Source organism: Papio anubis, chromosome 5 (genome assembly GCF_008728515.1).
Source record: "Papio anubis isolate 15944 chromosome 5, Panubis1.0, whole genome shotgun sequence".
Classification (NCBI taxonomy): domain Eukaryota; kingdom Metazoa; phylum Chordata; class Mammalia; order Primates; family Cercopithecidae; genus Papio; species Papio anubis.
The window spans coordinates 10,515,318-10,530,751 of record NC_044980.1 but is presented as its reverse complement, the minus strand read 5'-3'; the positions used below and the strand labels follow the sequence as shown (position 1 = coordinate 10,530,751).

Below are 15,434 nucleotides of genomic sequence, written 5' to 3'. Positions count from 1 at the left end.
TGGAATGAAGTCTGGGAGAGGCAGGGGAGGATGTCTTGATGTCCTGTTTGTGCCTGGGACCTTCATGTACCTTATTATTGAATCACCACAGTGGCCATTTGAGGTCAGTCATGTTCACATATTTCACAATGCCCAATGCAAAATGCAAATTTGGGATCTGTTGTTCAAAAAGCAGATGGGGGCTGAGCATAGTGGCTCATACCTGTAATCTCAGCAGTTTGAGAGGCTGAGGCAGGTGGATCACTTGAGGTCAGGAGTCCAAGACCAGTCTAGCCAACATGGTCAAGCCTCATCTCTAATAAAAATACAAAAAAAAAAATAGCTGGGCATGGCAGTGCATGCCTGTAGTCCCAGCTACTCTGGAGGCTGATGCAGGAAAATCACTTGCACTCGGGAGGCAAAGGTTGCAGTGAGCCGAAATGGCACCACTGCACTTCAGCCTGGGCAACAGAGTGAGACTGTCTCAAAAAAAAAAAAAAAAAGCATATGGGAAAATGCTTTCTTCCACTGTCTTGCTCTCAACTTGTCATAGTGTTGTTTTTTACATACTATTTAGTATAATTATAAGTATTGTTTTTTACATACTATTTAGTATAATTATAAGTAAAGAAAACTTAAAATTTTAAGTTGTTAGCACAGATTTTACTATTTATCTGCGTATTGTGCTATTCCAGATTTAAACGCAAATATAAGAGCATTTAACTTGTTTGCAGAATCACTGAACTTTTACAGTTCATATTTCGTAGCTCATGCATTTCTGTGTGCTTGTTCTTACTGCAACAGGAGAAACACTGTGCAAAACCGCCTCAACTGTGTTTCTTTCATTTCTTAATATGCACGTATTCCACCAACATTCTCTTACTGGTGAGTTAGAAATGAATGAAAGCAGATGGAACTATGAATGGCCCTGACTTTTCCTTTCCAAGTTATCATTTTCAACTTAACTGATTGGCTGACCTGAGTAAGAAAGGAGATGACAGGGCTCCTCAATTGTTCATGTATTTCAGAAGGTCATTGCCTTCTTCATTCAAAGTAAGTTCTGGCTTGAAGGGAAAGCGTGGTCTTTTGGAGCTGACAGCACTCCTGCTTACTCTGCCATAAACGTAACACATTTACCTTGTACTGGCTTGAGTCTCACTCAACTCCCACAACACATCATGAGTCCATCAGGGCATTGCAAATGCTCTATGTGAACGAGGCAGCAAGGAACAGAGGAATGTGGATTGTGCATATCTCCTTCATTCTGCACATGCTCCATTGACCTGTCAGATTTCACTTGCAAAAATAAGCTCAAAGATAGAGTCGTCCAGAGTTTTAAGAGGGCAATAGCAGAGCATTAAGCCAAGCATGGGGCCTTCTGAGTGTGGCACTGTGTGCAACTGCACAGATCTCAGGCCCATGAAGCCAGCCCTCATAATGTTATCTGAGTACATATGTGTAGACTCAGGCTATGGATAAGATATGACTTCCTTCACATTTCTCTTGAGCAGTAAGGAAGCTGTGATGGTGGCAATAAAAAAGTATTCAATGATACTTGATAAAGAATAGGAAGGATGACTTGTGTTTTTCAAGGGGGGCTACAACAGTGGGGTTTGATAGTGGAGGAGAGGGATTAGGCTCAACTTCAAATACAACATGGAAAAGTGGGAATTTATCACGGAGGAGGAGGGTGGGGGTCAATGGACAGAAAATTACTGAGAGGAAACATCAGGGGCAAGAAGGATTCTGGCTAACCTGACCTAACAGGATGTTTGCTAAAGGCAAGCTGAGGGGATCCAACATCACCTGGAGGCTGATGCAGGTGTAAGAACCTGATCAGACGTGGAGGATGTGGGTGAAACTGACTTAGCAGGGTTGTTGCTAGAACTGCACTGTCTAGGGAAGATCATGGAAGTCAGAGAGCTCAGAATCGCCCAACGAACATTTGGTCAAGGAGAGAATCTTTGTCAATGAGAAGTTATTCATACCACCCAGGCACAGAGCTCTTTATACCACCGGGCAAGAGATGATAAAAATCCCCAACCAAGGCAGTTAAGGAGAGTAGATTTCAAGGGACATTTCCAATGGAAAATGGATAGATGGATGTAAAGAATCTCAAGAATGATTAAAGATATGCTTTAAATATGTTAAGAACATTAGTAGGAATTTCAATTCATGGCTTTTAAAATGATTTTATACATTCGACTGGCAGTGTGGTTGTTTCGTCAGACCTCTCATTCAAATCCTCATTCTTTCTTGAAAGGAGAATTTCAGGACACATGCAGCTGCTGTGTACCTGGAGAAGGTGGGGAGGCTGCTCCATCTTTCCCATTTCAAGTATCCATGCTAAATGCTGGAAACAAAGTAATTTTTTAATGTGTAATTTTTTTTCACAACAATAAATATGGAAGGCAACAGACACATAATCAATCAAGGAGACCCCTTTCCAGGCATTAGGATAGGGGAGTGGAAGCAGACTGACGCTGCAGTAGTTACCCTGCAAATCATAGTAAATATGCTTCCAGAGAGCCAATGAAGTATATTGTGTGAGGTCTCCTGAACTCACGTAGTATGCATTAAGACATGTACTCTGCTCCCGTATTGAAAGCCAAAATATCATTTTTAATTTTCCCTGAGAACATATGGCAATGGAAGCGAATACAGGATCCTGATGAGCAGGGAATCTTACATATAATGGATGAGTTTTCCTTCAGTAGCAGCACAATTTCTTGTCTCTGATTGGCAGTGGGCAGTATGATTGGTGTATTATGCTCCAGGGATAACTCCTTCATTCACAGAACAAAGCAGAGATGAGTCCAGGGCAGGGTCACCTGAGCCCTGGCAGAAGAAGGAAGAACAAAGGGATAATCAGAAGTCAACAATGGTTTCTTTTTTCTCTTTTCTTACTTTATTCCATCTTCCTTCCTTCTTTTCTACCTTGTTACTTCACTAGTCCCAATGTTTTTTACAAAAATTCTAGTTTAATTATTACGTGGAAATAATTGTGTAGCAAATTCCACATAAAAGAACCAGTCTGGGGAAAGAAAACACAGTGGTATAAAACCACATTCCTCTAATTTTTTTTTTTTTTGCTTTTTTATTTTGAAATAACTATAGATTTTTATGACATGCCACACACACACACACGTACACACACACACACACACACACGTCTCTTCTAACTTCACCTAGCCCCTCCAATAGTCACATCTTGCATAAGTAGTACAATATGACAACCAGAATCAACATTGCTACAACCAACAGATTTCCCCAGTTTTATATGCACTGATGTGTGTGTATGTGTGTATGTGTGTGTATGCGTGTTTAGTTCCATGCAGTTTTATCATGTCAGTGGCTGTATGTAACCATGCCACAATCAAGATTTAAAACTATTCCATGACTGCAAGGCTTCCCCATGCTACCCCTTTGTACCCACACACCCCGTTCTCCGTCCCTATGCCCTGGCAACCACTAATCTGTTCTCCAGATCCACAATTTTGTATTTCAAGAATGTTATTCCTCTTTTTCACTCAGTACAATTCCTTTGAGAGTTGTTGCATGTTACACATACATTTCCTTGGTGTGGATATATCGGTGTGTGTGACCGTTCACTTGTAGAACATTTGTTATTTGTAGTTTTTGAGAATTACGAATAGAACTCTAATGAACATTTGTGCATCCACTAAACCTTTTAACGAAATGTTCAGATGGTTTCAGATGCCTCAGGTGGTCAAAAGGCCACTATTGCTCTTAAGGAAGTATAGATCTGTAACACCACAAAAAATTGTTGTACGTGACTATTACACGGTTTCGGCTCTATAAAGGCACTAAGATTGAAACTTATATTTACCAATCTTCTGTTGATCCTCAAAAAAAAAAACAAAAAAATATATTATTTTTTTCTTTCTTGTGAAATCAGCAATGGTTATTCACATGTATTTTCATTACATGTCTAAGAGGTGTTAGCTTTGCTTATATTAATAAAATCATAGCAAATGCAGTCAAATCCAATATTCAGGGTTTGATATACCTATAGTAGATGACATATGTAGGAAGCAACAACAGAGGAAAGAAAAGCTATGAGCACACCAGTGCATTTTAGAGGAACAGAATGAGTTCACACATGTATGCAACAACACACATTCACACACTCCTGCACATAATATCACACACAGGATCACAGGAAGCCAGGAAAACGTAAGCTTGACCCCGTCTGTTTGCTCAGAAAGGTCTCCACAATTAAGGAGCTGCCTTAACTGAGATGATCTGACAACAGGGATTATTCTGGGAACAAAAATACATTGAATGCAAAAGACTGAAACTTGAAATGTCTGGGAACCTTGATACACATGCCACTTCCATCAGCAAACAAACTAAGTACTCTTCTCCTGCAGAAATCTCAGTTGTGGATCATCCACCTGAAAGATGCAGTGAGCTCCCTCTTCACTCTGAGGATCAGGGAGTGAAGTGTTCGAGTTAATCAGCATCTGACTGTGAGGTATAATGTCCCCAAAACAGAAGCATCATTGCAGCATATAGAATGCCGCAGTATACACCAAGCACACAAAGGACACCAACTGTTCAGTTTGATGGTTTGAAAACGCTTCAAAACACTGTATTAGGAGACCTAACAGTCAACTGGTGAACAGTACCCCTGGTCAACCGGAATTTCAACTTACTACATTCCAATTTATGGAATGCCCACTGGCAAAGATGCTGTGATACATTATTTTCTAACATAGTTGGTGTTTGGAAATGTTACTTTACTGTAAATTTCTCATGTACTGTTAGGAGCATTTGAAAAATAATACCTAGCCCCATGCATGAGAAGCTTCCCAGAATACTATAGAAGGAGCTACAGTGTTAGAATTTTCTACTCTATAATACACCCTTTGTTGCTGCTTCTGATATTGAATTTTACTCATAATCTGTCTGTTGTAGTATAAGTACAATCAACTTTGAAGCTATGAAAGAATTTGAAGAAGAAAAATATGAATGCATTTCTTTCCCACAGTGACAGCTTGGCTTGTGTGTAGACAGAACATTTAGGGTGACTTAGCCTTCTTTGTGGCTGTTAGAAACTAGAATATTTATTTTGAAGAAATTAAAACAAAACAGAATTTATGTGAATTCTCCCTGGTTTGGCTCTAGCTGCCTGGCCCACAGACGGGACAGTGCTGTGATACTCTGTGATAAACACAGGAGTCGTGTGTGTCCAGGCCATGGCGTGGGAGCTATTACCACGTTGCAGTGTCAGTTGCTTGGACAATTGTCAGTCACCAGTGCCAACAAAATTAGCTTAAGAATATGAATTTCCCCTGCCTCAAACTAAAAAGAAATTAATAGTGGCAATTTAGTTCCGATTTATTTTCTCCTGTGGTCTTGAAAATAGCAAACAGTCTTGATGGCTTTTACTATGGCCAGAACAGTAGTAGTTGCCAGGAAAGGCATCCTGAGCAGCACTGATTTAAAAACTTACGGCTTTGAAGCAAGTCATCTTTCTTTATACGTCACAGACTGCTTTGTTTCTTCTCCATTTCAGTGTGGGGGAAAAAAAGGTAGACAATATAAATTCTGCAGAGCCTGTAACTTACATTTTTGATCATATGTATTGGTCCCCAGGTATAGACAAGTTGAATGCCATATGGTTGGCTTACGTTCGTCTTTCAATTCTGTGAATTCGCTCACAGGCCTCTGTTCTTCTCTATGTGATAATGGTAGCTTAACTTTTGGAGGGTGGGTAAAGCGGGGGGCCGTCCTGCATCCTGTGTTCCTGGAAATGTTCTATGGATTTTTTTGTATTTTATACCCTTAACTTTTGTAAGATCACTATGGGGAAAATTCTAGTGATATCCCTATTTTACAAATGAGGAAACAGAGACTTAGAGAGTGTAAGGCAGAAGCGTCTTGATCATATCCCGTTAGGCAGCAAACCCCCAGTTCTGTGTGTTTACCTACCAGTGCACCTACCAGTCTGCAAAGTCATAGACAGCTGGCACTACACCTCTCTTTCTTATCCTCAGAGCCACAGTGAGCACTCACCAAGAGTTTGTGGTGACTGTGTTACCCTTTTCTCTGGGACTCGTTGTGTCTGGCTGCTTAGATGCAGACACCACCATGCCTGGGTATTTTTTTAATGTCCACTCTTCCCGTTTCCCCATATTGGCCCCATTTTGGCCCTCCCCCAGTGGACCACAGTGTACTCCAAGTGATGAAATAGATTAGAGTAAGCCATAGTCAATAAGCCATAAAAGCCATTTTAACAACATGTTAACCAACAAAGCTAGTCCCCCTCAAAGTGGGGTGTTTTCCTGTTTGGTGCCTCAAAGCCAATATGCAAAACCAAAAGTAAGGATCAAGCAGAGCAAGCTATATTCAGTGGCCATGAAATCAAGAAGTAGGTGTGTGACTGGGGTGACAGCTGGAAAGTCACAGACATAGGGTATCTTGAATGAAGGGGCTGGGCGTGAAAAGCAAGGGGAAGAACATTCATGTCTTTTCTGGGAAGGGACAGAACTGGAGGAGGTTCTCAGAACTGGAGGTGCCACTTTCCTTTTGTCCTTTTATGGTTTCTTCCAGTTGTTGTCATGGTGATTGCCAACGGTCATTGTGCTAGTGGGAGCATCATTTAGCATGGAAATCAGATTATAATGGAGTTAGAGGTTCTTCAGAGGTCAGATGAGCTGCTGTATTGGTTCCCACCAGTCTTAGCCAGTTTGGTCAGAAGTGGGAGCTTCTGACCTCAGGGGTCTAGTTTCCTAAAGATAAGCAGATTTAAAGTGGGGTCAGAATTCACATAGGCATGACACTGGGTAACAATCTCATAAAAGAGGAAGCAGTTCCATACTTCGTCAAGATATACCAGGTTTTGAGATTCTGTAGCTATCCATTGTAGCCTGTAAAAATGTTCATAATAGCCGTCAAGTTGTGTTTTTGATGGCAATAGTTAAAGCAAAAAGAAGATGTACAATCTAAGAAAGAAAAAAGACATTCTAATTGCATGACAGAGATATTAGGACATTCACTTGGGATTATATCACAAACAAGTGTAGAGACCACAGGCAGCCGACCAAAGGGAAATCAGTTCCACAAAACGTTCTGCGGAGAGTGGTGTTATTCAGCAACCCAAACCAGTGATTCTGGACATAGTGTGCTAATGGATAAGGGCAACAGCAGCCTAGAGCCAAGCTCAGTGGGGGACCACTCCTCCCCATTTTTAACTAAATACATTACATTTTCACAGTACTTGCGGCTTTTGACTACGGGCATTTTATTTTGCAATCCATGGTTATTCTTGTGAGGTGCTGCATGCAAAACTATATATTAAAAATGTTTTGCTGTCCAAATACAAGGTCAAGTCATATGGACATCATCAATATAAAGATCTTTTTTCCTATAGATTAGAATGAAATGTCAGTTTTTTTTGTTTTTGTTTTAGTTTTTGTTTTTGAGACAAAGTCTCACACTGTCACCCAGGCTGGAGTGCAGTGGCACGATCTCAGCTCACCGCAACCTCCACCTCCCCGGTTCAAGTGATTCTCCTGCCTCAGCCTCCCAAGTAGCTGGGATTACAGGCGCCTGACACCACGCCCAGCTAATTTTTTGTATTTTTAGCAGAGATGGGGTTTCATTATGTTGGCCAGGCTGATCTCAAACTCCTGACCTTGTGATTCGCCCACCTCGGCCTCCCAAAGTGCTGGGATTACAGGCATGAGCCACCACTCCCGGCCAAAGATCAGTTTTGAAGCAATTTATTTCCCAGTAGTTTCTATGGCTTATGTTTTAGGTACGTTGCTTAACTCAAAAGCAGACTAACAAAAAAACTCATAGTTCTGTACCTTTATTTCATTTTGAAAGATATTGTAAGCAATAATACACCACATGATACAATGTAGAGATTGATGCTTTAGGCATCAAAAAGTTGAAAACGACAATAAAAGTATATTGGAGCAGGTTCATAACAGATGGAATATCTCTAGTAATGGTTTGCTTTGTGTCTTTTCCTGGCATTAAGAAAATGCTTTGAACTTTCATATATATATTTTTATTAGAAATGGCCTGCAGATAGTTACTAAGGCTATGATGTTGGAATGATGAGGTGGAAATCACTTCTCAAGGAGTCAAAGGTTATCTTTGGGTTTACAACAGGGTGCTTCCTGTTTCATGCCCTCTGAACTTGAAAGTTATTGGTTGCTTACTTGAAATGTTCAAACTAAATCAAACTTAAAACATTGTAAAAATGACACTGTCATTTGTCTCACATATGAAATGGAAAAAGAAGTTAATATATCTCTAAACAGTTGATGCCATTATTATTTGTAATTATGTATTTCAGAGTTGTTTGGCATCATTTGAGTTTAAACTGGGAGTGATTCTAACAGCGATAAGAATATTATAAAGGTTGCAATCACGGGGGTTTATCTAAGCATTTAACTAAGCGTATTTCTAAGTGCAGGAATCATGGGGAATTTTTTCTCTTCCAAGTATCAAAGATATTTTAAAAATAATGTTAACATTTTGTCATAATAATTTCAGGTCATTTTGTCATTTTTTTCATACATAAAATGTTGGAGATAAAAAGTGAGAGGAAAGTTATCTTTCCTTAGACTCAATTTTCTTCACCCTCCTGACCCCTGTAGAGCCACCACCACCATCTTGAATTTGATACCTTTTCAGTTCATAGATTTTTATTTTCTCTTTCTCTCACGAGAGAGACACGTGTGTATATATTAATGTGTATATTTATAAACGTTATTGTTTATTCAGTGTTTCTAAAATTCACATAATTGGGATCCTGCATTACATATCTTATTGACAACTTCCATTTTTTTCTCTGTATTTTCTTTTTAAGAACTACATATGCATCTGGCTAATTTAGTTTATCTGCCAAGTAGTATTTATTCCATAAGTATGTCATATGAGGGGATTTCAAAAGGTTTGTGGAAAAATGGAACTCTATTTCTCCCAATATCCAAGTACTAACCAGGCCCGACCCTGCTCCTTACAAATTGATGTGGATGGTCTGCCATTGCAAGATTCATCTTCGTCATCATCTTGTCCCTTCTTCAAACAAGTTATCCATTTATAAAATGATGATTTCTTTGGTGGCTTTATTCCCATAAAGTTTTTGTAAGGCATCAGTGATTTTGCCATTCTTCCAACCAAGCTTCCTGTAAATTTGATATTTATTCTTGCTTCAATTTTGGCAGAATTCATGTTGCTGTAATAAGAACTCTTTTCTTTTTTTCTTTCTTTTTTTATTTTTTGAGACAGAGTTTTACTCTTGTTGCCCATGCTGGAGTGCAATGGCCTGATCTTGGCTCACCGAAACCTCTACCTCCTAAGTTCAAGTGATTCTTCTGCCTCAGTCTCCCAAGTAGCTGGGATTACAGGCATGTGCCATCACACCCAGCTACTTTTGTATTTTTCGTAGAGACGGGGTTTCTCCATGATGGTAAGGCTGGTCTCGAACTCCCAACCTCAGGTGATTGACCTGCCTCAGCCTCGCAAAGTGCTGGGATTATAGGCGTGAGCCACCACGCCTGGCCCACAAGAGCTCTTTTCAGACTGATGTCTTACCCTCGTTAGTGTGTCAAATTAGATCATGTTCAGACATGTTATAACCAGGTAATATCAGTTTATTTGGGTGCCACAAATTTTTGAAATCTACACATAAATTTTTCATAATATGCATTTTCCATAAACTTTTTGAAGACCCCTCATGTATGATATGTAATCATATTATTATATTTGTCTATTTTTCTATTGCTGGAACACATAGGCTGGGTTTCCATTGTCTTGCTATTACAACAATGTAGGCATGAACAATCTTGTACAAGTCTCCTGGGCAAAGGTGCAGATGTTTTCCTGGAGTCTCTGCATAGAAGCAATATTCCTGGGTGATTAGGTATTACATTAGGTATTACATGTACCAGGTACTATCCCACAAGTCACCTGTGTGTTTCACTAATTTAGTCTCCCTCCTACAATGTATGAGTTATTTCCGCATTTCTTCCCCAACACTTAATGTTGTCAGACTTTCAAATTTTTGGACAGTTTATGGTGTGTGAGGAGGTATCTTTGTTTAATATTTATCCCTCAAATACTTTTAATGTGTTCAGTGGCCATACTTTTTTTTTTTTTTTTTTTTGGCTATACATCAGCTATTATACATGTCTGATGACCTCTCTTCTATTTGATTTTTAAATCTCTATCTTATTGATTCATTGGAGTTCATTATATATTCTGGAAAGTAAGCCTTTGCAAGTTATATGCCTTGCAAATATTTTCTCCCAGGATATGGCTTGTTTTACAACTTGGTTTCTGGTAGGAGTTTTTTAGCCACATAAGATTTTATTTTTGATGTAGCCAAATGTATGACTGGAATAGTGGGTCACACATTTCTATAGACTCTGGAACCAGAAAACCAAGGTCATAACCATGCCTCCACTACTAACTGACTGAGGAACCTCCATCTTTTTACCTTGGTTTTATTGTCTCTAAAATGGGAAAATATTACCTCTCTCAAAAGTTTTAATATGAGGATTAACTATCAATCAGTTAGACTGTTGTCTGCTGCCAAATGAGACCTGTATAAATATTAGCTATTAGGATTTTTGCTTTTAATGTATTGTTTCAAAATTTCTTTCCTAGCATCACTGATGTCTTTATGTATTTAAAGGCTAAGTGTTATTTATGGTGTTGTCTTTGTCTTAAATACATGTTTTTCTCACAGTCAGTAGGTTCTGGATCTTATATTTAGGTGTATTCAAACACATATGGACTGATCAAAATTATGTCTATAGTTGGTTTTACATTTATTTCTTCAAGGTGATTTCTATTTCATAAAATAGCATTTCAACAGTAAAAGCAAACTTTGTTTCCTGAAATTGAACATGCATTTAAGTTATAACGCCTTCAAAAATGACTTTTCTATTCTATTAAATTGAATTATGTAATTGAGAGAAAATTTACCACAGGTGATTCCTAGACACCTGATATGAGAATGTCTGAAAGCCAGGCATAATCCATGTTTATTGAATAAATAAGTAGTTTGTTTGCTTTTTAGAAAGCATCTACCTTAGAGCAATTTTCAAAACAAGGAATCAAATACATAAATAGGCAATTGCATACAATCTCCTAGCTAAGAGATTAAAGTGTGCACTTAAAGGAAATAAAATCCAAACCAGCTTTCTCTTGAGACTTCCATTCTCTATGATCAGTCATACTTTTAATGCATTTTAACTGTGCCAAAGAAACCAGGGAAACCATTGAAGTGATTAATGCCTTTTGTCTGCCCAAAAGGAAGTTGCCTGTGTTTTAGACAGTTTTATATTCACTTCCAATTATATTTTTTAAATTATAATAAAAAGAGTTTCTTCTTTTTTCTGTTGCATCATAAAATTGAAACACATTTGAAAGAGATGAACAGAAAAATAAATATCTAATAGCATGATGTGTAGTCCTAAACATAAAATCAACACCTGTACATAAAATCGGCACCACCTTATTTGTACTAGGGTTACCCTGGACATTTTCTTCCAACTCTGCACTGCAGAAATTGAAGATCAAGAGCAAGAAATGCCTTAGGAATTCACCTTTTTGTATTGGTCAGTGTGACATTTATTCTTTGGGATCAAACAGCCCTCTAATTACAGAGTTTTAACACAACAATGGTTTATTTCTCACTGGTGCTCTGTGTTCTCTGTGGGTTGGCAGAGGTCTCCATTCCACATACTCAGGCATGCATCTCAACACAGGGCTTAAGAGAGAGAGAAAGCGTGAAGACCTCATGCTTATTCGTCTGTGCTTGGGCATAAAGTGGCACTTGTCACTTCCTCTCATAGGCTTTTGCGACCCCATCCATGTTCAAGGGAGCTGAGCAGAGTGTGTTCCTCAAAATACCTACAATGAGAGGAGTGCTGAACTTTACTGAGCACTGGGAATTACTTCCATTGACACCCTCACTCATATCACCTAAAATGGGTGGCAACCTAAGCATGTTTCCTTGCACAAATTTTTTTAAATTATTTTTAAATTTTTTAGAGGCAGGGGTCTTACTCTGTTGCCTAGGTTGGGGTGATGAGGGACAGTGGTGCAACCTCAGCTCACTGCAGCCTCAAACTCCTGGACTCAAAGAATCTTCCCATGTTGACCTCCCAATTAGCTAGAAATAGAGGCATGTGCCAACATGCCTTGCTAATTTTTAAAAAGATTTTGTAGAGATGAGGTCCTGCTATGTTGCCCAGGCTAGTCTGGAACTCCTGACCTCAAACCATCCCCCTGCTTCACCCTCCCAAATCACTGGGATTATAAACATGAGCCAGGGTTAGAGGCAAGAGGCACCATGCCTAGCCCCTCCATGACTTTTGATTTTGAAAGAGTGGCTGTTACTAAAAAGTAAAAAAATAATAGATGCTGGAGAGGTTGAGGAGAGAAGGGAACACTTACACACTGTTGGTGGGAATACAAATTAGTGCAACCGTTGTAGAAAGCAGTATGGTGATTCCTCAAAGAGCTAAAAGCAGAACTACCATTGAACCCAACAATCCCATTACAGAGGAATATTAATTTTTCTACCATAAAGACACACATGCACACAAATGTTCATTGCAGCACTATTTACAATAGCAAAGACATGGAATCAACCTAAATGCCCATCAATGATAGGTTGATTAAAGAAGACATGATACATATACACCATGGAATACTATGCAGCCATAAAAAAGAATGAGATCATGTCCTTTGCAGGAATATGGACGGAGCTGGAGGCCATTATCCTTAGCAAACTAATGCAGAGACAGAAAACCAAAGACTGCATGTTCTCACTTACAAGTGGGAGCTAAATGATGAGAAATTATGAACACAAAGAAGGAAACAACTGACACTGGGGTCTATTTGAGGGTGGAGGGTGGGAGGAGGTGGAGAAGCAGAAGAGATAACTATTGGGTTCTGGGCTTAATTCCTGGGTGATGAAATAATCTGTACAACAAACTCCCATGCCATGAGTTTACCTATGTAACAAACCTTCACATGTATCACGGAAATAAAGGTTTTAAAAAAAGAATTTGAGTTTAGGAGTTCACACATCAGTTTAAATCCCTGCTGGGATCCTTAGGAGCTGTTTGGCCAAGTTTTTCAACATTACTACATCTGTTATTCCCCATCTATAAAGAAGAGATTTGTGATTGTTGTGAATTAACTGGACCTTGGTATACAGGAACCACTTAGTAAATAGCTGTACTGGTGAAGGAAAGTACTAGTATAGAGATAGCAGCAAATCCTGGAGGACATAACACGAGAACTTTTTTGTTGGATCTGTTTCCTGGCACTGTCATAGCAAATTACCACAACCGAGTGACTTAAAACAATAGAAATTTATTCTCTCCTGGTTTTGGAGACCAAAAGTTCAAAATCAAAGTGTCAGCAGGGCTGGGTTTCCTGCAAAGACTCCAGGGGAGTTTCCTTCCCTACCTCTTTCAAGTTCTGATGACTTCAGGCATTCCTTGACTTGTGCCTGCATCACTCCAGTCTCTGCCCCCGTTTTCACATGGCCTGCCCTTCTCCGTTTTTGTCTCTCTTCTATCTCTTAAAAGCACATCTGTGATTGGATTTAGGGCCCGCCTAGATGATCCAGGATGACCTCATCTGAAGATTATTAACTTAATTACACCTGCAAAAACACTTTTCCCAAATATGTTACCATTCACAGGTCTTAGGGTTTTGATGAGGACATATATTTTGAGAGAGGGGGGCCCTCTGTTCAACCCACTATCAATATGGAAGTGTTTTCTATCTGTATGTTATACCACCTTGAGAATTTGTCCAGCTTTAAAATATAGAAGAATGAAGTTGTGGGGAGCCCTGAATTAATAATGGATGATTAATGAAAATAATATCTAGTATTTTTCAAAGTTAGAAGTATGCAAGGATCGTCACAGAAGCTTGTTACGCAATGCAGGCTCCCAGCCTAATCCACAGACTTTTTCATCTTGTAGGTCTATGGTTGGGCCACAAAATACATATACTTAAAAAGTGCGACAGGTGATTCTGACACAAGTAAGCATTCGGAATTACTCAGAACCCATATGCCTGAGTTCTAGTCTAGCTTCTGCAAATGACCAATGGGACTGATCTTTAAACACTAGTATTTTGGTATTCACATTCTTGAAAAGTAACGATCCATAGACTTAGAGGATTAAAATAACCAGGATAACTACTGTTCTGATTTTTGAATTGGTGATTCTTGAATAATAAGATGGGACTACTTTCTATTAAATTCCACTTACTAAGTGAACCTGTCCCATAATTTTTTAAATGTTTTTATAATTTTTAAAATCATCTTTAAAATGATTTTGGGATTACGTTTCTATTTTAAGGGCTAAACTTTGTAGTCAGATGTTAGTATTATATAATGTCACATCTTTTTGATGCAAGAAAGAGTTGCATTGGACTGAATTTGAAATATTATCATTTCAGGTATCAATATTGTCTATAGCTCTCATCATTATGAAACCATTGTCCAGTTTCCTAGTATGGATTGACTCAGGGGCAAGATACCCTGTAACAGTCACATGTCTCTTAATGGACTACTCTTGTTTTCATTTATGCCAGTCATGGCTTTTCTGAACACTGATTTATATCCAGAATTCCCTTTTTCTCCGTAAATGTATTCAGAACCCACCTCTAAGGTACAGACAAAAGGTCTACAATCCACATGCTCTTGTGAAACTAATGAGCTATTCATAGAAGCTGCTTGAACAGAGTAAAATATCATGAAATAAGTGTACAAAATCATTCTCAAAACGATGCCTTTCAGGAATTAACATGTAGATTTCTCACCAATTATTTACATATAAAAGGGGCATGTAGGAAGTGTTTGCATACACAATGGAAGAGTTGCTCGTATTTAGAAACTATTTATTTTGTATTTAATCCTTCAAAATAAATCTCTGTTACCTATATAGAGCCACTCTATACAGTCTCTTTGGCATATGTATATGGAAAAACCTTTCCGTCTGGGTCATTTTATAAGATGTATTATTGAGACTTTTGGAAATGTGTATTTAGTTGGTGGTAAAGTGTTATAATTTTTAAATTAAACTCTTAATAATCAACTAAATGGAAATTTTAATGTGATATGGCTAAATGGAGGCAAAGATTTATTTCTTCTCTCTAATAAGAAAAGAGATCGTTATTTCCATGTTAGGCTACCTTACAAAGTCTACATGATCCTATTCTAAAATAGCTAAAATTGAGTAAAACTGCATCTATATAGACTATTGTAAAGAATGAGTCTAACAGGTTGGGCTTTGTAAAAAATGAGCTCTTCTGATAATTACTGAACAATGTCCATTTAAAACATGCTAATACTTGTGAATCAAAAGGAATATACAGCAAATGGATTAAAATTAAAACTGTATAAAAGTGGAATCCCTTTTCACAGTAAGAAATGA

At 38.5% G+C, this 15,434-nt stretch overlaps 1 protein-coding gene across 5 annotated transcripts in view; it reads left to right on the top strand.

Annotated features, from left to right (window-relative positions):
- Positions 1-15,434, top strand: part of CTNND2 (catenin delta 2) — a 942,602-nt gene that overhangs the window by 489,269 nt on the left and 437,899 nt on the right. The window lies entirely within an intron of this gene.